The sequence below is a fragment of the Musca autumnalis genome, unplaced genomic scaffold (assembly GCF_047663935.1).
Source record: "Musca autumnalis isolate F117 unplaced genomic scaffold, ASM4766393v1 scaffold_2, whole genome shotgun sequence".
Taxonomy (NCBI): domain Eukaryota; kingdom Metazoa; phylum Arthropoda; class Insecta; order Diptera; family Muscidae; genus Musca; species Musca autumnalis.
The window spans coordinates 93,081,970-93,107,998 of record NW_027411755.1 but is presented as its reverse complement, the minus strand read 5'-3'; the positions used below and the strand labels follow the sequence as shown (position 1 = coordinate 93,107,998).

At 33.3% G+C, this 26,029-nt stretch overlaps 1 protein-coding gene across 41 annotated transcripts in view; it reads left to right on the top strand.

The window, feature by feature from the left end:
- LOC141394265 (uncharacterized) overlaps positions 1 to 26,029 on the top strand; it is a 78,214-nt gene that overhangs the window by 10,902 nt on the left and 41,283 nt on the right. The gene's annotated exons all lie outside the window — the stretch shown is intronic.

Here is a 26,029-nt window from a genome sequence, read left to right as displayed (position 1 = left end):
AAGAAAATTCTCTGTTAGTCTTATGCGTGGAAAGAAAATTATGCATGATCACAGGTCATATTTTTATTTTTGTTTTTTTTGGTATATTTCAAAAACGGTGAGCCTTACCAAAAAGTGACTAAAACAAAAGACAAAGATCGTAAAATTCTCTATAAGATATCGCGTTCCTAAAAGTCACATAATAATGATATGCACATATAAAGCACCTATAACATATTTGACCCGAAAGTCAGGATAAAAAATCTGGTTAGACCTGCTTCTACTGGACCGACTACTACAAATCAAATCAAAAATGTGAATTTCGAATTTCTTCAGAATCATGGACCAATAACAAATTCTGCATGATGAAAACCGTTAGGAATAACAAAATCGTTAAATTTGTAATGGAGGGTATATAAAGTTTGTCACTCTGTTTGTAACTCCTCGAAATAATAATTTAAGATCATATAAAGTGTATATATTTTTGATCAGCGTTCTTCTACACCGATATAGTCATGACTGTCCTTCTGTGGAAATCACTTTAATGTCCGAAGTATGTAGGTGGATAATACTTTGGTAAATTAATTGTAGGTCCATTCAGCTTGGACCAACCCCTATCATACAAATTGACGAGTCGTTTTAAGGTCTTTTGAAGGTATTATTCCTATTTTACAACCGATCAGGTTGCAATTTTGTATTTTGTGACTAAAAACTGCTCCACCAAAAATGTTTTATATATGTTAACGTTTTTGTATAGGCACATAAAAATCGAAGTGTCACTTTAAAAAAGGCTCCAAAGGCTAAAAACAATTCTACAAAAACTAGTTTATATAGGCCCACGCCCCATATAACAGTACCACCATGTTTGACTTATTTCACATTTTATCAATATTTTCAAAATAATTGGCCGTAATTTGGCATTGACGATTCTCAGTGATTAAAAACTTTTCCACGAAATATGCAAGTGCTAACAAAACAAATATACCATAGACATACATATATGTTATGGTGAGAATTGTAATTGTATTGTATCTAAAATCTAGTTATAATATAACCACGAAAAAGGTTTAAACAATTGGTTTGATCGCGTGAATTCTTTGGAATATAACAAAAAAACTATTTTTTATAAATATCCGCGTTTTCATTATTGGGTCGACATTTTTTCTAGTAGCCCTCGTACATTCCACTCACTGAAACCAGAAAAACATTCAAATTGTGGAAAAATTCAAATTGTGGAAACTTATGAAATTTTCCTTAAAAGTTATTCACACAAGCCTGTTACACCTATAGTATCTGTTGGTATCTGTAATATTTGAAAAATATCTGTTGTACAACAGTTACTTGAGAACGAAAAAAGAAATAAAATTCTCACTCGTTCATATAAAACGCAGAACTAACAGTTCTAACAGTTATGTTATCCAAACAATATCATAACTGTTACACTCATTCCCACATTTATATCATATTATATCTGTTCTGTATATGATATATCTGTTTTGTTGATACAAACAGTTATAAAAATGCACATGTATAATACATAAGTCACAAAAAACCTTAAACCTTAAACTTTTGGAGTCCCATAACAGCAAAAATTGATGAGATAGGGAAAAACGGCGAGACACGCGTCTTCTCATTTTTGGTCTTCTTACATGTAGCGTCGAAAAATTTTATTGCCGCAAAATTCATGCCTTTGTGTTTTGTGTATAGAGGGGCAACTTAAAACGCATTTTTCTCGAAATGGCGTTTTTGAAATCGGTGCCAACGATACCACGAAAACGAATGGACCAATCTTCATATATTTTGGTGAGCTTATAGAATTCATAAAAATCTTGTCTTTAAGCGAGACAGATATTTGAAAAAAAATGTTTGCCCGTTTTTTAAACAAACCAGTAAGGAAAGGATCAAAGTCGGGCGGGGCCGACTATATGATACCCTACACCACTGTGAATATGTAAAATATATATAGCGTGTTTGGTGCAGCAAATACTCGAAATCGGGCGAAAATATATATGGGAGCTATATCCAAATCTGAACCGATTTTCACCAAAAGCAATAGCGTTCTTCCTATGGCTTAAAAAAAGTCCCCAATTTTTAGCTGAATCGGACAAAAAATGCGACCTGTACGTTGCGAACAAAAATACATGGACAGACGGACGGACATGCATAAATCGACTCACAAAGTGATTATATGTATATCCCCAAAAGGAACTATGGGTCTATTTCGTTTCCTTTTGTATGTTACATACAAATGCACAAAGACATAATATCCCTTACCACAGTGTGGTGTAGGGTATAAAAACGGTAACTTTTTTTCGTTAAAATCTAAATTTAGACTTTGGCAGTTCATAATTTTTTTAATAGATTTTTTAAAATACTTTTACGCTTAAGGACAAGATTATTAGGTTCCTAAAACGCCGACAAAAATATATGAATATCGACCCGTTCGTTGTCGAGCTATCGTTGGCACCGCAAAACGCTTTTACAAAATAAGGGTTTCGCATGTAGCCATTTACCACAATATGCAATATTTTTCAACAACAAAAAGTCCAAATGTTCTTTAAGATGTGCTCTTTCAGATGGACGAAAATACTGGTAGTTTCTTTGAAAAAAAATCATGAAACATTAGTTTTTTGGTCTGCACAACTAGGTATAACCCCTTAGGAAATTACACACACTGTACCTACAGTCATTCCTTAATATTTTATTTTAGTCGGGGCAGCGAAGCTCAGCGGGTTTCAGCTAGTTGTCATATATTTATGAAATTCTTTTATCCTCAGCGGCGTATGATTTATAAAAATTATTTTATTTATAGTATCCCCTAGCGTATGACTGTAATTAATTCACCTTATTTCGTTAGCACTTTCAATGATTAGCTTCTAACTTTTATAATATTTCATCGATTTCATTTATCCAAAAACCATTGTAATCCTTTAAACTTGGAAAACCTATAATGGACATATCAAATCCGATTGTTTTGGGCCTACGAAAAGAGGTCCATTTGTTCAAGTTAAAATCGGGAAGCTCGATTTTAACCGTAGACGTATAGTCAACTGGACTTTTTTGCTTAGTACAATCCCAGGAATCAGAAACGCAAAGCGCCCATTAAGCTGTTCAAATCGGCCCACCCTAATGTATATACTATGTGCGTTCTAACATGATTATTTCGAGGAGTTACAAACAGAATGACAAACTTAATATACCCTCCATAATATGATGGAGGGTATAAGAATCGGCATTGTTGGATATTTTTCCGAGCTTAATTTTTGGAACACTCTTTGAATATTTTTGATAAATCCTAGGAGAGGTTCTAGCAGAGGAGCTACACGCTTAACCTCGTTTTTGCCTCCAAAATACTCTTTGTTTAATTTCATTCAAAAACGAATACACGATTTTTAAAGTCCAATTTTTTAACTCCATTGGTCACGGTCAAAAAAATTTTGGTACAACATGCCGAAACACAGCGTTCGTCGAGAAGGAACGACAACGCACTACACGGCACTGAACGCGCCCGTCTATATTATACATAAATCGAATTTCAGAAAAAAATACGAATTATCGAGGAAACCAAATTTTTACGAATTATCGGGTTTATAGTTTGTTACGACGAATTATCGAGGATTACAAATTATCTGGATTCAACTGTACACATTTTTTGAGTGAATAAAACAAGTTATTTTTTTGTTTTTTCTAACATTACTTATCATTTAACGGTGACTTATCATATTATATTATTGAGGGGATATACCTACAACCTATATCATGGAGTTCACAATGGATGACATTATATTGACGTTATTGTATAGCTTCATACACTGATTTATAACTACATAGATAGTATTTTACCAGAGAGGGAAAACTAACAACTTCTAAAACTGCACCTCACTGTGAAAAATCACAACAACAGCTGAATCTCATCCGCAGTTAGGTATTTGCCTTGTACACGAAAGGAGAGAGATGTAATTGCAAGTTAGCCATTTTTTGCGCTTTACATTCCAAAATGTTTTGCGCTGACATAATCTCCGAAAAAAGCCAATTCAAATGCAGAAAAATACAAAACAAAATACAATTTAGCAACAACAACAACAACTAAAACAGACATTGGCCGAATACGAAATAAATTATTTTTAAACATTTAATCATCAGCACGCGTATGTGGGTCTAGTCTGTTCGACGCTTGAATACCAAACAATATACCACTATATAGCGGGAATTGAAGACAAAAGAGGAAGAAAAGAATTGGGAAAAACATAAATAAAAATCTTAGCAAAACAGATTTTATTTAACGTTTAAATTTTTGGAAGTTCCCAAGCATCAACAGTGTGCTTGAAGAATGAATATAAGCGCCAAAAACACAATGTTTCCCTAATGATGGAACCTTTAGGTTTTCATCTACACATGTATCGGTCATTACGTCAGTGCGAAAAGAGTTTTGCTGTTGCGGTCGTTTCAATTCAGTTGTTCTCCCCCTAATGTTGTGGCCACAAAGAAATAGCGATCAATGCGTTCATTATACGCTTGTTCACTTTTCACTTAACTAATGTCTTCCCCCCCCCCCCCCAACAAAGTAGAGAAGCAAGTCAATACAAATGATTGTTGTTGTCGCATCGTTTTTAAGTACTCACAACAATTGTCAATGATCGCAATCGCTTAAGATCAATTTAGTGCTGCTGTATGTGAGTTTCTACGCTTCTGTTTCTACTGATTTACACAATCGCAAAACAATTGAAACGTTTAATTAAATCTACATTCACGCTCACTAGGCCACTCTTGTCTGAGAGCACAGAAATACATAATGAAATATGTACATACAGATACGTTCCAATTAAGGAGTACAGTGGTTCAAAGCCGATTCCAATATTTTACGTTGTATGATTGTAAATGAAAAGTCATTATCAAATTATAATTTCTTCTCCATCACACTGAGTTTTATACCCAATTTTTTACGCAATTCGGTTAAAAATTGGGGAAGATGAATTTTTGAATCTTAATGGGCGCTTCACGTTTCTGATTCTTGGGGTTGTACTAAGATAAAAAATGCCCGCTGTACCATATGTCTACGGTGAAAATCGGGCTTCCCGATTTTGACTTGAACAGCGGGATAACTTTTAAACGGATTTGATATGTCCCTTGTACGTTTTTCAAGTTTATACAGTCAAGATTACAATGGTCTTTGGATGAATGAAATCGATGAAAATTTATAAAAGTTAGAAGCAAATCATTGAAAGTGCTTCTGAAATAAGGTGAATTAATTATAGTTGTACCCCCCAGTGTATAATTACCATGCCATAAATAAAATAATTTTTATAAATCATACGCCGTTTGGGACCAAATTTCTGAATTTCATAAATATATGACAATAAAATAACAAATAAAGGATGAACATATTAAAAATGCTTTTGCGATGTCCTAGAGAATTCTTAATTATTGTCTTGGTTACAATTTTTGTCTTAGTATTGGATCGAAAATCTCAATGGCTTGGCTGTTATATGCCAAAATATCCAAAGTACGTCACAAAAGTCTGATAAAAAAACTTCAAGTTAAAATCGGGATGCTCGATTTTCACCGTAGACGTATGGTCTAGGGGACTTTTTCGCTCAGTACAATCCCAGTAATCAGAAACGAGAAGCGCACCTTATGATGTTCAAATCGCCCCACTCTAATGTATGTGCATTATGGTTACGACTTTTCGACATCTTTCTAAAAAACGATTTTCTGTAGTACGGATGAATGACATTTGCGTATTAATCACTAAAATAACGGTTATTCCATGAAATATAAAAAATCGATTTAAAAAAATATTTTTTTGAAAAAATGTATGAAATAATTTTTTTTTCAAAAATTATTTCCTGTTTCACTAATGAAGAAACTTAGGCCTACTAATAACTAAAATAACGTTTATTCCATTCAAATATTGAAAAAGGTCATGCCACAAACCATTTCAATTTTTTTAAGTTATATTTTTGAAAAAAGCATTTACGACATTTTTATGATTCGCAGAATTAAAGAAAATTAGTGAAATACCAATGTTATGTCAGTTTGGTTATCTCAGGTGGCTCTAAAGTTTATTTTCAATTATATATTTGCTTACAGTGACTTCAAAAAATTGCCCATAATTCTGATAAATTCAAATTTTAAAATCATTTTGAGCCTGAGTTTTTTTTTCACTGAATCACATTATAATTAAGATTTCATGTAATCTTATGTAGAAACTCATCACACTATGATACAGGGATATGAGGTTGTAAAAAAGTCATAACCCTAATGTACATAGTTCCCATATATGTATATTTTCACCCGATTTGATATTTTTTGGTGCATCAAACACGCTACGTATGTCCAATTTTGATGAAATTTGGAATATGTGACGGAATTCGGAAAGTTTGCCAAATTATATTGAAATCGATTCGGACTTGAATGTAGCTCCCATATGTATGCAGTTTTTAAAATTATTTTCATTTTGAATCACTGTCGCTTTAATTGCATGTAGAATAGAAACAACTACACCTTAAAGTATTTACATTCTGAGTATATGCGAATACATTCTCGTTGAAAATTATAGATTTTTGTTGGTGTTGCTTCTTTGCTTGTTAATCGCTTTGAATTTCTCCTTGATTCAGTTTATTAACTTTGCTCCCTCACATGGTCCCCAATTGTTATTGTTGTCTCGTCTTGCTCTCTTCATTACAATGTGCCTCTGTAGTGGATCAGTTGACTGTAAAGTGGGTCGAACGTCTAACTTTTCCTTGCAATTGTTGTTTTTGTATTGTTGCTATAAAAGATCACAACCCCACCACAATTTGTTTTTATTGATCGTCTATAAGAGGAATTAATGAGCTTGGAATTAATTATAGCAAACAAAAAAATCCAAAACAAAAATAATACAGTTTTTTTTAATAAAAATACATATATACGTAAAAAATGTAATAGTTAAACATTTTCATATAATTGAAAGTATTTTGATTCTGAAGAATGTAGAACACGATTTCAGAATTAACTTTTTATACATTTTCTCAATAAAACTTTTAAAGTTTGGATATGCACTCATAAATTATTTTTCTTTTTATACCCTCCACCATATTATGGAGGCTATATTAAGTTTGTTTTTCCGTTTGTCACGCATTGAAATAATGGCTACTTTCCGAAATGTCAGTTGCTTTGCAAATGTCTTCTTAAATACTGCAAAGCTATGTGGTTCAAACGTCACAAATGCACATATTTTACTGTGTATAAACAGCAAACAAACATTATTTTGATTGCTAATGCATTCGCATTTGCATTTTCGAGGAACAATTCATTAGTGTACAACTGAAATATTTTGACGAAATCTAAAAATTTCAATGCATTGGTAAGTTTCGGAAGTCAGCTAACCATTTGCCATCCTATAAAGTAAATACATCCGAGTGACCAAAAATTTCTTTTTTTTGGATTTCCTAACCCCCAAAAATTGTCCAGTTGATCTAAAAACCTTATATTTGAAATTTTATGGTGAATCCTACAAAAAATGTGAAAATCTGATCGGATTTTGATATAGCTCCGATAGGCTGATTTTAGGTATTATGGGGGCGTGCAGAAATAATGAAATAACACCATGAAGAACACTCCAAAACAACAACAAAACTTTTGTGGCCTATTTTCGTCTTTTTGGGACCTTTTTATACCCTCAGCATATATGCTAACGAGAATATATACACTTTCATACGGGCAAAATGTGCCTCATCGAAATAATGGTTTTAGACCACAAGTATGTTTGGACGAAATGTGTTTCAGACAATTTGGAGTTGATTTAGCCATGTCCGTCCGTCTGTCTGTCTGGCTGGAGCGCACGATAACTCTCGAACGGATCAACCGATTCGGTCCAAAATTTGGCTTTCGTAATATTTTGTCCAAACTTATTTTAAGTTCGAAGATGGGTTATATCGGTCCACTCCTTCGGGTACCTCCCACACAAAATTTATGAAAAGTTCTGTTTAGGACCTGTTCACGATTGATTTTGTTGTAGTAACTTGTATTCACTGACGCCCATATAACGGTATAAGTTTCATCAGGGGCAAGTCCATACTTCCTCAGAAAATAACCTGAAAGGTACAAAAAGCCCTATGACACGGTGTGTAGTGGCTGGAACGCAAGATAACTCTCGATTTTTGTTGAAGCAACTCGCGTTCGCTGCCTCAATTACGGCAGTAAAAGTTTTTTCAGGGGCAAGTCCATACTTCTTTAGAAAACAGACCGAAAGGGCTCGAACCGGATACTGCGTTGGTCCACACTTTGGATATTGTAATATTTCTTCGAATATTAGATGAAATTCAAAGGTGTTGCTTATAGGTCCACTCCTTCCCCACAAAAGTTCGAAAATATTCGCTAAAATGGTACGCGCGATTTCTCATAGACGTAGCAACCGATTTGGTCCAAACTTTGGATCTCTAAATATTGTCGAAACTTAGTTCATGTTCAAATTTGGGTCATATCTGTCCAATCCTTTTCGTACCACCCACACAAATGTTCAACATTTTTGTGTTGTTCGAGTATCCTTTGAACATTTTTACCGAAGGGTTTCCTAGTGGCCCTGTTTACAGCGATATTATGTTTTTCACAGGCTAGTGTGATAAAAAGCCCTATGTATCGATATCCCCGCAAATGTTTGAGTTTTTATTTCTATCCTTATTTTTGGCGGTGCATACGCCCAAAATTTTGAAAATACATATTTTTATTTTTTTTTTTTTTGAAAAAAATATTTCATTCCACACAGGCTGAGGGTATATCTCTGTCGGCAAAGCCGACTGATACTTCTTTACTTGTTCAATCAGCTGTTGGGACCAATTTATCTCAACAGCAAGTAAATCAAAAATTTGAAAATCAAATTGGGGTCTAATTAATCTGCACAGCAAGTAAATTGAAAATTTGAAAATCAAATTGGGGTCTAATTAATATTGCGGCTTAAATGCATTTGTTTGGGCCTCTATGTACATTTTTGGGAAAAAATGTAATTTGGTGTTTTATAAAAACAACAAATTAGGGTGGTTTTTCGAAATATTTTATTGTGAAAAAAAAATTGCGCAATTTTATATTTTTCCTCAGCTACTCTCAAATCAATTCAAACAGAATTAGAAAAATAAAGAAGCATTTGGTACACGATTTGTAATACGAATATAAAATAAAATGAAAATTATACAATTTTACTTAGATTTATTTTTATACAACATTTTTTCATCGGATACTCAAACGAATGAATGAAGTACCTAATCAAGTATGATTTTAAAAAAGGTACAGTGACCAGTCTATCAATACGGTGTTACGAACCGTTCCTCCGAATTTTGCGTAGCGTATTTGAATGTATGTTGAAAAGAAGAACTTGATTCTGGGTGGTCTTAATATGTTACAATCATAAAAAAAGTTAAATCATCAAAAAGTTACAAATTACAAACTATTGAACGAATATCATTAAGAAATTTAAGAGAAAAAATATTTTGGGGCGTATATGCATAATTTGGGGATCTATTTGTATTTCGGTACTTGCCGAATTTGACGATTTATCGTCATTTTGACGATTTTTTGGCCCAAAATTGGAAAATGACGATTTGACGATTTTATGTCCTGAAATGACGATTTTCACGTAAGCCAAAAGTGCATGAAATAAAACAGTATAACTGTATTCTAACCAAAATTTAACGAAAGTATTTAAGGTAAACAATGTTGCAAACTCGATTTTATGAGCTTTTTTATGTTCGTAGCAATTTCCAGGCAGATTGGCTATATTTAGGTACATACATATCTGGATACAAGTAAGAAAGTATCAGTCAACTGTGCTGACAATAATTATGCCGTATATTAAATATATCGATTTTGAATCAAGTATACCAAATCACTGACATCACTGATACCACACATTTTTAGTAACCAAACTTCTCCATAAAGCACTCGAAATATTAAATTAGTTTTAGAGTTGTCTTGCACAATAGCCATTATAGTATGGACCGGCAGGTTCTGGAGCTTTTGGGTCATTATCTCAGGACGTATTGACTTACTCCAGATAAAAATTTTACCGTTATAAATGAGGCCAGTAGAACTACCTACTGAAAAAATCTAAACAATGCGAGAGGAGCTCTTAAACTTAACTATTTCCTAGGAAGGTACACGAAGGAGTGGACCGATACAGTCCATATCTCAGGAAGTATGGATTTGTGCAAGAAAAAATGTACCGTCGTAAAGGGAGCCGCAAAGAACAACCAACTAAAAAAAAATTCAGGACGATCCGAGAGGAGCTCTTAAACTTCACTTTATGCGAATTTTGTGTGGGAGGCATCCCAAGGAGTGGACCGAACCCGACATATATCTATAAGGAATAATACGATGTACGAAGTTCAATTGCTCCCTTAGAGAGTTATAGTTCACACCATTTTGCAGGAAAGTTTTGAACCTTTGTGGGGGAGGTACCGGAAGGAGTGGACCGGTACCCAAAATTTGTTTCGAATTGGTTAATCCGTTCGAGAGTTATCGTGCGCACCAGCCAGCCAGACAGACGTTTAGACAGACAGACGGACATGGCTAAATCGACTCCAAACTGTTTGAAACGAATTTCGACCAAACATATTTGATGTCTAAAACCGTTATTTCGATGAGGCACATTTTTGGTCGTATCGAAGTGTATATACCCTTTCTAGCTGAGGCTGAGGATATGAACAGGTGGCTATTTTGGTTCACAATATAATTATATTTATTGAAAATTTTTTTTTGAAATTTTTATGGTGGTATTTTAGTGAGATTAAGTTAGATTTACTGCTGTGGGTTGTATATCCTATGTAGTCAGTCTTATTGTCATAACTATCAGCAAAAATTCGCATTAAATAGTAATCAAATCTAGTTTTGGACAATGTTGACGATTTTTGACGACTTTCCAAATTTTATTGACGATTTGACGATTTTTTTGACGATTTCCGATCAAAAACTGTCGGCAATGCGGACTTGGGGTGATATTGCGCTTTAAAATTGCACCCCAATTTCAAAAATGAATTTTGGCCCAATGAAATTTTATGGCATAAATGCAATAGTTTTGAAGGCCAAATTTCCTGTATTGGTGCCTTTTTGTATTGGAACCACTTTTCAGATTGGAAAAACACCCCAACAATATGGGGGTTCATTTTCATTTCCGTTTGGGGTGTTATTTCATGGGGCCTTATTTCTGTACGCCATTTTGGGGACATGCCCTCAAGAACCGCTAATAAACTCCAGGCATTTGTCAATATATGCTTAAGAAGAATTTTATGAATACTTTGGCTTAATGTGAATACGAACCAATTCTTTTATGAACGATGCAACCAAAACAAAATGGCCGAGGAAATCAAACTAAGGAAATGGCGATGGATTGCTCATACACTGAGGAAACAAGACGGAAATATTGCCAAAGAAGCCCTTGAGTGGAACCCGCAAGGTAGTCGCCGTAGGGGAGACAACTGTGGTGGTGAAGATTTCGCGAGCAACTAACTTTTTTTTTGTCGTGTCTTCTCAGAGTTACCATCTCTCAAATATTACATACAAATGCACAAAGACATAATCCTATTTAGCACAGTGTGGTGTAGGGTATAATTATGGATATAGGTACTTTCGTAACAGAATGAAAACTAGTTATTATACGTTTAAGAGAAGTTAGACTGTGTTTAAGTATGTTGCTAAATAAAATAACATACAAGGAACATATGTATGTATGTGTTTAGTTTAGTGTCCCATATTCGTTTTCGTTTAAACTACTTTTTGACATCTGGCCAAAAAATACTTAACAAATGATGTGTACAAAAGCTCTTCAGCAGGTGGACAGTTTTTAGTTCAAATCAATCAACAATATTCGTATACAGGAGAATCACGCGATTAAAAAAATATAAAATTTGCAAACAATTACCCAGTTCGTCGTGTATTTGGGCGGATTTAGGCAGTACAACATTAAACAAAAAATAAAATTTCTGAACGGGGAAAATGTATCTTTTTTAGTCAGTATATCGTGTTTTGATAAAATGCGAATTTAGAGATTAATGTTGCAAAGGTTTTCTCTTCATTCATAAAACTGGGATTCGCACATTTGCCTGTGAAACATCTACAAAACATTGGTTAAGGCGAAATGACTTTTTTCCAGGGGCTTTATAATCTTTGGCCAAACATTCACTTTCAATACCCAACACAGGGTTCGCCTGTAGAAAATGTATGTAGTTACCACGATATCACATGGTCCCGACACGAGTAGTTTATTTAGAAGAAAAAAGACACACATAATTTATTTTAATTATTTTTTTATTGTTTGTCTCAAGTCATTTATCAGTCTGTTTGTTTTTATTGACAACTCTCAAATATGTTTGTGTGTTCGTACAAACTTAAAAATCTTGAGCTGTTCCACGAGCAAAGGTTTTGAAATAGTACTTTTGTCTCTATTATATTTGGTCGTTTGTGTGTTGATAAGCAGAACAATTGTTTTTATCATCAACTTAATTAAATGGCAACATAAGAAGATCGTCGTAGTTGCAAAAAAACGATGTCTTGTGCGGATAAAGAGGGATGCTTTCAAAAATGAATGAAAAAAATGCAAGAAAATAATTAATCTGAAACATGTATGAAAATATTTACGTTTAAAAGAATAAAATTAATTAATGTTTTTAATGTTTTCCAAAAATACAACACAAAATTTATTGTAATTTTTAAAATTTCAGCATTTTTTGCCAATTGTCAAAAAAAATTGTTCTACAAAATATTCCCAAGTCCTTATAGTACAGTAATAATATATATTAGACCCTGAAGGCCATTGATGAGAAATTTTCTTTTTAGACATTCCAGTTCATATATGGGAGAATATTGCGAAAAGACTTAGTTCTGTGTCCCGACGCATTTAGGTTTAAAAATATTGAAAATTCTTAGAAACGGAATAAGTAAAACAATATATCCTTAAACAAGGCTCGAAAATCAAAATAAAATATTCTACATATTTATATGAAAAAAATTGGTCGCTAGGTGCAAACTTATTACAGTCGTTTTGTGCTCAAAAAACACTGATATATTAATTAATATTTCAAAATATATTATATATGTAAATGAAGTACGCAGATTCTAGAAGAATGAACAAAGTCTATTTTAATTTCATAAATATAATTTTATTTTTTAAATAATGATTTTGAGGCATTTTAGTCGTGTCCCTATTTTTTGTCATTCCCGTGTTTATTAAGAAAAAATGCTTTAAACCGGTTTTTGTTGATATGTAATCTGTCAATGTAACAACAATTCCCGTTAGTTTTAATGAGAATCGACAGAAGTGAAAAATATAGTCAGTTGTTTGGCAACTGTTGATGTGTTTAGTAGAGGTGTGTCGTTTATGAACGAACCAGTTCCAAGGAACGATTCCGTGAAAAGAACGAACGGATCCGTATCTGCCACATTCGTTTATGTCGTTCATTTAGATCCCTGATGGCCAAGACATTGCTGCATACAAAATTAGCAGCAGAACCACCATAATTAGTTTTACACACAAAATCTACTTACACAACCTGCGTTAGCGCAAGCAAATTTGCACACACAAAACAATCAATGATTCAGTTAGCTCATATCGTTCAGTAAATCATATCGTTCTTTTAGCTTCTTTCGTTCATATTCAAAACCACCACCACGTTCAGAAAACCAACTCCATTTTTATGCACACAAACTCACACGCGCTGCGTTAGCGCAAGCATCACAAATTATCACACACAAACAATCAATGGTTCAGTTAGCTGATATCGTTCAATAGGTCACATCGTTCAGTAGCTCATATCGTTCAGTAGATAATATCGTTCATCTCGTTATTTTAGCTTTTCTGGTTCTTTTTGCTTCTTTCGTTCATATTCAAAATCACCACCACCACGTTCAAAAAACCACCACAATTTTTTGCACACAAACTGACACACACAAAACAATCAATATAGAAAAGAGGAACCATGAACGATTTTTAGAAGAGAATTATGGACTAAAATGTTTTATTGAATGAAAAAGAGACAACGAACGAAATGAAAGTCCCGGATCTTTTTGGTGAACGGAATGAAAAAGATCGATCCGCTCAATGAACGACATTGCCCAACACTAGTGTTTAGTATTTTGTGTACATGTTAACGAAAATTTGTCATTCCCTTGCTCAGTATTTTTTCCGTTATTTATATAATAATTTGCAAATTGATAATATAGGTATGTTAATTTTTTTAGTCTGTATTAAATTGTTTTATATTTTATAAAAAACATAATTAAGATTTCCACGTTTAAATCCAAGAATAGTCACGTTTCCATCACTACCGTGTGCTCGTGGGTTATTTCTAACCACGGTAATGACAAAACGAACACGGGAATGACATTTTCAATATAAATTTGTGATTATTCAGTTTATGATAATTATTTAATAAATTTATGATAGAATTATTAAACATGTTATCAATTACAACATGGCACACTAAAAAAAATTGTTGGAAATGCAAGGGAAAAAATGTAATTTTCGTGGTTTTTAAAAAAATAATAATAAAATCCATAAATATACATGGCCCACCGCTAATAAATGCATAAAATAGTCTTATAAAACAGTATAAGCCGATAATTTTTTATTTAAACCCATTTTCGCGCTTTGCCGTTTTCGACCCCAAAAACAAGTCTTTTCGCAATATTCACCCATATACAGATTTCATTCTGACGACCTTTAAAAAAAAAAAAACAACAAAACAAAAAATTAAAGGAGGAAATCTCCATGTCTTCTTTTTTCGCAATTTTTCTCTAATAATATCACATCTCAATTAGACAAACTCAAAGCTTACATTTCGCATTTAATTTTCTTATTATTTGTTTGAAAATTTGTTAGCAACTGTTAGACTGGTATGAAGCGATAATTGACCCTCACAAATACTACAATCAAGCAAATACTGATATCATTCATTAACTTCCAAATGAGCGAAGAACACCTTTGTCTGGCAACTCAATTAAATTGGCACGTTGTGACGTCACACAACAAGTTTTCTTTTATTTTCAGTCTCTAATCAAATTTTGCTGATAAAGTCGTTGTTTGACGCTCAGCATGGCCGAAATGCGAAGAAGAAACAAACAAATATTGATTCTGCCATGGTCATCTAATGCCATGAATGTATTGAATTGTTTACACAATAAATTGAAATCAAATGAAACACATTTCTTTTAAATAGAAATGTGTTAAACTTTTCTGTTGCTACTTGTTAATGTGATAACACTGTGCAACACTGGAAATGCAAACAACTACTTATGGGCATTTTCTGAAAGTACATATTGCGGCTACAAAAACCTTAATTGGGTTTTGTCTTCTTAGATCGGGTTTAGATTTTATGGCCTCATCTAAACCGACCTAAAATGAGCCTTTTTTCCAGAGATCGCAACTTTATCTCCGAAACTGATAAGAATTCTGCTTTGCAGTCTTCGGCAATATTGCAGCCATAAAGTAGTAGAACGTATGTGTCAAACAGATGAACTAGGAAAATCTGCATCTAGCGCATCAAATTCGTTAAGATATTGAAAAGTTTACATAATTTCTGAAATTCCGGTCAAGTAGCAACTAATCTCTTGGGAGTTGAACTAAGTAATCGCTCTAAAAATATTCCAAATAATGTGACCATCAATTCTTCAGAACATTCAGAAACTCTAAAATGGTTATTTCACGTTGTTCAAGGGGTATTTCATAACATACCATTTTCAAAACTTATTTCAAACAATGTTCACACAGACTGCTTATTCTGATGTTGGGGATTTCAATGACTCACTGAAATATTTACCAAATTGTTGTTGAAACATTTGCTATAAATATGGCGATAGAGGCATTTTACAACGATGCAATGTTCTGAAGAGTTGTGCATTACATTCCAGAGAATATTTTCTCAAAGGTAACTTTAAGAAAAATTTAACAGTTTGGGAGATACGCTGAGAAATATACACAAATTATAGAATTTTTAGATATATTATAAAATTTAAGACAATAAGTGCAGTTTTTCGAGTTCACTAGTCCTCCAAATATTTTCTTCTTGCTCTTATCTACAAGTTTGCTGCAGATGTCAAAACAAGATTCGTACTGGTTTCAGAGATGCAGCCCCGATTTGTTTTAAAAAAATCGATTTTTAACCATGGCCATAAAAACCGAACCCGATCTAAGAAAACAAAACCCAAATATGGTTGTTGCCTATTGGTCCTCTACTTTCATAAAATTCTGTACAGCAGTTGTTTGCACGCGATTGGCTCAAAAATGTTGCACAGTGTAATTATATGTATGTATTGTATCTTAATTCAATGGAAAAGAGTATTGTATCTCGATTTATTGTTATGTAGGCATATATGATTGTTTCAAATACCATTTATAGGATTGAACATACGCACTAAAGGAATGTACATTTTCAAAAGTTTGAAAAACTCTGTAGATGAAAATCTGTTATATTCACATAGGGGCCACGGCTACTTTGTCTCTGTATGTTGCCCAAAATAAGATGTGCTTTAAATGGTTAAAAATTGCATATACCCCTTGAGATCCAAACTTTGTTTCATCGAAGAAATGGTTTAGACCAAATCCGTTCAGACAATTTGGAGTCAATTTAGCATGATGAAGGAGCCTATTCTGTCACTTTTTAACAACTCTGTTACAAACACAAAAGTCATTTTAACAACTTTTCAATCGATAAAAGTTACCGAATTTTTCCCATATAAAATCTCCTTACTAACCCATTATTTTAACAAGACGATGTATCCAGAAAACAGAAGATATTTTTTGGCCACTTAACGTCGACCACGGAAATAGTTCATCTTTGGCTACTAAACGTAGCAACTACTTATTTAACTACTTACTCGTCAAATTTTAGTACGCAAAAAATAAATACTTATTCCTAGCGATATGCCCTTGTTAACATAAGGAGATTTTTAATTTTTTTTTTGTGGGTATGTACCGTTTATATAGACCGAGGTGCTTCTTTCACAAAAATTAAAAAAATCCGAATATTGTTTGTGTAATCAGTATTGGCTCTATCAGTGTGTCGAAGTCACACATTTGTAACAGGAACAAGTAAAAACGGCGCACAGTGGTTCAGAATAGTTTTTACTGGTCAAAACTCTGTAACTTTAGAACGGATAAAGATATTTTCATATTTTTTTTTGTTCGACAGATAAAAGTATCAGCTCTCCGATACATTATAAGCAATCATACATTATATAGTTGCATAGGAATTGAAGCTCAAAGTTAAAATTGTGAGTTTTTTTTCATATTTTGCATCAAAATATAAGTGTATTTGAGTTTTTCATAAGTTCCAATCTATTAAAAATATATTATCCCATCAAAAATTCGAGGGTTCTATGTTCAACGCTCACCACCGGCCATGTGTTTTTTGTTAAAAAAACAAAGAACAGTAGTGATGCACATGTAAGTCATTAAACAACCCTTACTGTTCGTGTGTGTGGCCTAGTGTGTTGGGCTGCAAAGCAGAAGTTCGTGTGTTCAAATCCGGGAAAGGGCGAAGTAAAAAAAATAAAACAAAAAATATGAATTGAGTTGAAATTGAAAACAAATTCCACCTCAACTGTTCTAAAAAAAGAAAATATAATTTTTAACTTATAACTTATTTTTCAATTTCCAGTGGCCATGAAATAACCAAATTATATCGAAATCGGTTCAGATTTGGATATAGCTCCCATATATATTTTCACCCGATTTTAGGTATTTCGTGCAGCAATCACGCTATATACAGTTTGTCAAGTAATTGTTTTCGAACCAAGAAAACTAAAATTTTTCTATATTAATTTATGAAAATTGACTGATAATTGTGATAAAAATGTCGGGTTTTTTGCAAAAAATAGTTGGTCGACTTATTTAAGACAAGATAGGATGAATAAATAAAAAATTAACCCACGTATTCCAACAAAAAGTAACGAAAACCAATAGCTACATGTAATGCAAGTTGTTAAATAAATGTTTTCGAAATGTAGTGAAGTTCCGAAATATCCCATATTTTTGGTAAATTCTTGAAAATCAGGACATTTTATGAATGTTATTCTTAAAACGGGTTAACTACTAACAAGTATCAACAATATTAGGCATAGCATGTTCCTACTAGGAGGGTTACCATATGGACCAAGGGAGTACCAGGTCATATTACATGTAAACAGGGCAGTGTTGCCGAATTTGCTGATTTATCGTCATTTTGACGATTTTTTGGCCCAAAATTGAAAAATGACGATTTGACGATTTTATGGTCCAAAATGACGATTTTTCACCTAAGCCAGAAATGCATGAAATAAAAGACGATAACTACATTTTGACCAAAGTTTCACGAAAGATTTTATGGAAAGCAATGTTCCAAACTCGATTTTTGAGCTTTTTAATATTTTATAGCAATTTCCAGACGGATTGGCTATATTTAGGCACATATCTGGCATATCTAGGCACAGGTATTTCATAGTTTTTGCTCCACATTCAAATTACATGAGCTGAAAATTTTCCTTTAGTTTTGGTAATAGATGAGATAAAATATTAGTTATATATATTTTTTGTTATAAAAAATATGAGTCCAGCTTTATTAACTTCCTACAAATGCCCTCTTTAAGTTGTCAGCCAGTTTTGAATGAAAATTTTTATCGATTTTCGACTGCCCAACAACCAAAATGTACGTGTACGGACAAATATGGACAGTCACACTGTCAAGCAAGCGATATTTGAGCTAAGCTACCATTGAAAATGGCAATGTGTACCCAGCTTTACCATACTGCATTGCTTCAAACTCGATAACCATAGGAAAACTATCATCTTCTGAAAGCTGTTTTTATAGCAGTATTTAAGTGATATTGGGCTAGATTTATTGCTGTGGATTGTATATCTTATGTTGTCAGTCTCATTCACAAAAGTAGCAGCGAAAAATAGCATTAAACGGTAACCAAACCGAGTTTTGGACCATGTTGACGATTTTTTGACGATTTTTCAAATATTGTTGACGATTTGACGATTTTTTTGACGATTTCTGATCAGAAACTGTCGGCAACCCTGAAACAGGGTCCTATAGGTCTTATACCGGGAATATCTGAAAACTAAGGCGTTTTATGAGTTTTTTAGTTCACGATGATGGACTGCCATCAAATACAATAAATATTACCTACAGCATAATTAGATCAGGTTGCCAGATCGACTTAAAAGGTACCAGGTTATATAAACAGTGAACGAGGCCATCTGGGCCCCAGAACAGGGCACCGAAGTTTGTTTTTTTACTTAAAATTAATTAAAAGATAATGACATTTCACTAAACAATCGGAAATATCTCAGTAGGAGACCAATATTGCTTAGAAATGTATGGGGTAAACGTATCGACAATTTTCAGAAATGCATACCCCGACCTATTAGACACATTTCGCGTACTATGCAGTACTACTGTAGTACATTTTTAAGGGGAAAATTATGTTGATGGGTAAATAATGCTTCAGTCTTAGCATGGAAGCAAAAAACTTAGAGAATTTCTCTGAACTGGCTATAAACAGTTGAAATCGGAGGCCTATTAAAAATAAGCAGAGACTGACAATATCTTATATATGCATTTCTAAGCGATTTTTGTACTTTTATGTCATATTTTGGTTTATGTTGGAGAACTCCCTTATAGCTAAATTCAATTTGAGTTAAATAAACTAATTTTAAGCCCTGGTTTTGGATCCAAGTGGGCTCGTTTACTGTTTATATAAACTGGCACCTTTTAGTTGATCTGGCAACCCCACTGATCTAATTATGCTGTAGGTAATATTTATTGTATTTGATGGCAGTCCATCATCGTGAACTAAAAAACTCATAAAACGCCTTAGTTTTCAGATATTCCCGGTATTAGACCTATAGGACCCTGTTTACATGTAATATGACCTGGTACTCCCTTGGTCCATATGGTAACCCTCCTAGTAGGGATATTATATGCCTAGTATTGTTGATACTTGTTAGTAGTTAACCCTTCTTAAGAATAACACTCATAAAATGTCATGATTTTCAAGAATCTACCAAAAATATGGGTTATTTTGAAACCTCCATTAAATTTCGAAAACATTTATTTGACAGCTTGAATTATGTGTAGTTATGGGTTTTCGTTATTTTTTGTTGGACTACGTGGGTTAATTTTTTATTTATACATCCTATCTTGTCTTTAGTAAGTTTACCAACTATTTTCTGCAAAAAAACTGACATTTTTATCCCAATTATCAGTCATTTTTCATAAATTAATATAGAAAAATGTTTGTTTTCTTGGTTCGAAAACAATTACTTGACAAACTGTATGTCCAATTGTGATGAAATTTAAAGTGTGTGACTGATTTGGGTCTAGAAAACATTATTGAGACATCATATTGAAATCGGTTCAGATTTGGATATATCGTTCATAAATTTTCTCTGTCGAAGTTAATTGTTTTCTCAATTTAGTTGGTTGATACCGAACTTCCTTGAGAACATAGTTTTAATATTTTTCTTTTGACAAATTGGGGTTTGGTATTGTTGCCGTGTTCATAGCAGACTTCCGAAGCAAGTTTTCTTCCTTCACTATAATCCACATTAGGGCGCCCTCTCTTCTTTTTATCATTACCTTGTTCTAGGGTAAATACTGTGTCGCTAGCTAACTATAAGCTTTCAAATTGTAATACACGACTTTTTGACCTCCAATTTTTTATCCATTTTTGGTTAAGGCGTGCACAAATATTATAAATTAGCTTTTTAACTTCCGTCATGAAGTTGTTTTTGACACCTCGATTAAAATTTGCAGAAATCCATTCTATAAGGTGTTTAGGTTTTCGCTGATTTTCCAACCAAAAATTAAAAATATCCAAATTTTTAAGTTTTACGAAATCTGGAAGTTGATAAATTTTTTTTTTTTTGGCAAGTATACGCAAAAATTTTTTCAAAATCTGTTAGCCGACATTGTCACTTTTCACCAGATACATATTTTTACGAGAATGCACCCTGAAGCCGAAAGTTCTACTCCAAAGAACACATGGACGATGCCACAGACTACATCAAAAACCATCACTTACTGACACAACAAATTATTGACCACATCTAATATTACATTTACACTTTTAATAATAATCTTAATTTACATACCATTACCCGTATTTACCATTTTTAAAAAATAGATAATATCAACAGATCAGGTTTTGGCGCGAAAATACTTAAATTGTTTACTCTTGTGCCAGACACTGAAAATAACACATGAAAATATTTTAGCTTTTAGGAGAGAGCGGAGGTGAAGGAGCTCCCTTTCTCCCTTCTTACCCATAAGCTCAAAACATTTTCATTAAAATTTTCATAGTCTGGCACAAGAGTTAATTACGACTGGATGTCAGAAATAAACGGAATCATAATTATGACATCTTTGATAGCTTGGCATGTCTCCGTGGGTCGTTGCCAGATTGTAATTTTTTGGTTTTGGAGATTTGAAAGTGTTAAGAATATAATTCCGTTATTATTTGATTTCAATCGCTGACTTGAAAAAATGACTTTTTGCCTCAAAAACCTGCCATTGGCCCCATCGTGTAGTGGTTACATTGGTCATAGAATAACTAGTTATTCAGTGCGACATGCCCTTGTTAAAATAATGAGTTAGTAGGGGGTTTTGTAAGTAGTTACGACTACCAAAAAGTACTATAAAATAAAAAAATATATATTTTGCAGAAAATTGTTTCAAATTTTCTTTCAAAAAATTTAAAATTTGTTCAAAAATTAAAAAAATACTCCTTGGGTTTTCATAAAACTCATCACGGTGCTCTTGAATCAAATTTAAATGGAAGGTGCTTACACCTGGTAAGTTTTTGCGGATTCTGAAACTACAATGTTCATAGATGAGAAAAATCAAAAAACAAAAAAAAAATCGCCGGAGCGCTTTTTAAATAAATTGCGATTCAAGTTGACATTTTTAGGGGTTGTTTAGGTTTTCACGATTTTGCTTAGAAACCGCAAGTCCTATCAAAATGAGACTTAAGATAATGTTGTAGCTATGAAAATTCTCTACAAGATTGACCTTTACGGTATTTTTGCGGTATTTTCGTAGGTTTTACAACTTTTGAGATATACAGGCATGTCACAGATTCCGATCGGAATGGTTGCAATTCCGAAATTTCATTTCGATCGTTTTTGACTTAGCTTCTTTAGATTCCGATCGATTTTGTGAAGTTAAAAAACTTAATTATTTATTTTAAATGCGAAATTAAATGTAAATTTGTTAATAAAACAACATTTTAATTATTTCTAAGTGTTTTTAGAGTGTTTTAAAGTGGCAGATTTAAACAAAATAAAAATACAATTCCGTTTGCAAAATCAAAAGTGGTTTCATTCCGAAAAATTCTTCGTTTTTCGTTTTCTGAAGAAGCTAAATACGGAATTAATTCCACTGTCGATCGGAATTCGTTTCTGTGACATGCCTGATAGTTGAATTTGGGATTATTCAAATTCAATTCAATTCTGTATTGTCTCCTTATAAATAATGTCATGACTGCAATTTCCCAACTTAAACTTATGTATCTAAAAAAATGGTACAACCTAGGAAAAATTACATAAGCCAATCTTGTAGAGAATTTTCACAGCTATAAGATTTTCTCAGGTCCCATGCCGATAAGATTTGCCGTATTCAAGCAAAATCGCGAAACCCTAACAAAAAACCTAAACATGTAAATGTGAATTTTTACCGCGATTTATTTTAAAATCCCAACAGCGATTTTTTCTTGTTTTTGGCTTTTTCTTATCTATGAACATTACTGTTTCAGAATTCACAAAAACTTCCCCTGTTTAAGCGGTTTTCATTAAATGTTAGTTAAGGCGCACCCTTCATGACATTGTTTTATAAGGGGGCGATACAGTCAGTGCATTGTACCAATTTGAACTTCAATATCTCAAAAATGGTAAAACCTACGAAAATACCGTAAAGGCCAATCTTGTAGAGAATTTTCATAGCTACAACATTTCCTTCTGTCTCATTTTGATAGGACTTGCGGTTTCTAAGCAAAATCGTTAAACGGACGGAACTGGACGGGTATAAAAGTATACATTGGCTGAAAAAGGACACTCTCAGGGAAAACCAAACTTTGTTCCGTGATGTTTCCTAAAAGTTCTAGTCCACTAAACTTGGATTTTCACTAAAACTTAGTACCTGAGGAAAAGTAAAATAGCACGCTACTTGTAAACGCTACGGTAATTTTTCAAAATGGTTATTAAAGGCAACAATCTTACCTACCTAACAAAAAAAGTAATGAACACAATATCTTTTATAGTTTTCGAGAAATAGCTATCTATATCTATCCCCAAAAATTTGCAAAAATGACGTATTTTCTAAAATTGCGAAAAATGTGTCGCCTTTAGGATAACGCCAATTTGTTTACCTAATTTGTTGGTTTTCTTAGTTTCAATAGGATTACTATCGAATCCCATACAGAAATTAACAATCAGTGACGACAAAAAATGACAGTGCGGGGTTAATTCGGCCGGGCCTAACTTTTTATACCCTCCACCACGGCCTGTATTGAATTAAAATTGAAAAAATAATTTCTTATCATTTATGAAGGGGAATATGTTATGTTTCTTTTATACAAGGTTCAATTCGAATGCGCAATTTAGAGGTATTCTGGCCGGAAAATATATCTAAAGTAAACAAAATTATATAATTTTCCTTAAAGAAGCTTTCTGACCTCTTGGGACCTTAAATGCCGAATTGCAGCTATTATTGTGTGAAAAATTAGCTAAAATCCATAAAAATGATCCGGATTTTCATATAGCTCCAATATGCGTATATGGTTGATTTTGAGTATTTTGGGCCCTATCCAATTTTCACAATTTTTTGTAAGATTCGTTTTTTAGCCACAACAATGAACTGGTAAAGTTCTTTCATCAATTTAGATCATAATTGCGGCATTTAGAGGATTTTCATGAAAATGCACCCATGGCCCCATACAAATTACTAAGGAAACAATGATCGCTCGGTGGCACGGGTTAACGTTACCCGTTCACCATAAAATTTCATATATAAAGTTTTTGGATTAAATGGAAACAATTTAGGGGGTAGGAGTTCTAAACAAATAAATTTTGAAATTTTGCCTGTAAGGGCGAAGATCATTTTTTTAATGATTTTTCATTAATTTTCTCGTTTAGAGTTAAGCTTGATGATCGGAAATTATTTGCAAGTGAAAAAGGAAAGCCAAGGACTCGAACCCACATAGTCACCAAATTACGTTACCTGGTTTCATTGGTGGTAAAACAAATCTTCGGACGTATCGACTATGTAATGGCTTGTCTGTCCTAGAACTTATCGTTTTTCAAATGCAAATGTGTTTTGTACATTTACGCGGATACTTGGCCACAGAAATGTATTTTCTTCACGACAAACGCTTTTTTTGCGCTGCCTTTGAAGTTATGAGTTTTGGCTTTGAACGCTAACACGCCGTGACAACATTTTTTGATATGTTTTCAAGGACGTGGGTTCAAATCCCAGCCGGGCTCAGCCTGTTTTTTATTTTTTGAAATTTTGCCTGTAAGGGCGAAGATCATATTTAATGATTTTTCATTAATTTTCTCGTTTAGAGTTAAGCTTGATAATCGGAAATTATTTGCAAGTGAAAATTTTGTTTTTTTTTTTTGGTCGTCCTTAAGCCAGAGTAAGCCTAGTGTGTGCTCTTCTCAGGAGTCTAGAAGAGGCCATATTTAAATAATATTATTTTTTACGTCATTTTAGAAATTCTGTGCCTTGACAAAATTTCTTAAGTTTTTAAACTCGTTAGCTTTAAACCGTTCAGATACTCTGCAATCGCTCAGATTTCCGTCTGAAGGATCGTGTTATGATCCGGCGGTCCGAGGGAGATTCTTGTTTCCCGTTCTTAAATACAGAGAACCAATCCCGTTCCCCACATATCTACCAGAGGCATCTGTGATAGGGCTCCATCGAACTTCACTTGTTACTCTGATACAATATGATTGATTGACTCTCGCGTTGTGATCCGTAATAAGTTTTGGTGTTATGTTTGTTTGTCTCTTTCGATCCACTCGCTCATCGATTTAAGTCTTATAGCTGCGATGGCTGATTCATACCTTACCTGAATTTCAAAACAAAATTGTCTCTAAAGCCCTAGTTAGTGTAGTCCTCATTGGCCCGTTATTACCACTATGCAACACTGAAAATGCAAACAACTTCTAGTATGTATTTTTTGAAAGTACATATTGAGACTGCAAAAACCCTAGTAGGGTTTTGTCCTGTCAGATCCAGTTCTCGTAGGGTTTTGTCCTGTCAGATCCAGTTCGGATTTTATGGCCTCATCTAAACCGGGCTAAAACTGCAGTTTTTTGCATTTATCGGGCCTTTATCTCAGAAACGATTAGGAATTTGACTTTGCTGTCTTTCGCAAAATTGTAGTCCTAAACTACTAGAACTTATCTTTTGAACATACCACATAAGAAAAGCTCTATCGATAAAATATAGAAAATTTTACAAAATTGCTGAAATTCTGGTCAGTATCAGCTAACTATTGGGAGTTGAAGCAAGTAACCTTTTGCAAAAATTTTCCAAATAAAGTTCTCAGCAATTCTTCAGAAGATTCTGAAACTCTAAAATGTTTACTTCATTTTGTTTCAGCGGTATTTTGCATCATATCTTTTACAACACGTATTTCAAATACAGTTCACACCGACAGTTTATTCTCGCATTTCGGATTTCACCAATTATTGACATATTTATTAAATCGTTGTTGAAAAATATGCTGAAAACAACGTGATAGAGGCATTTTACAACAATGGCATGTTCGGAATATGTACTACATTCCATAGAATATTCTTCTAAATGAAAATATTAAGAAAAATTAGCGGTTTTGGGGATATGGTGCGAAATGTAAATAAATTATGGACATTTTCAATATTTTATAAAATTTGAGGCAATAAATGTACTTTTTCGAATTCATTATTTCTCCAAATATTTTATTCTTGCCCTTATCTACAAATTTTCTTCAGAAGTCAGATGAAGATTCACATAAGTTTCAGAGATATAGCCCAGAATTTCTTTAAAAAGCCGATATTTAA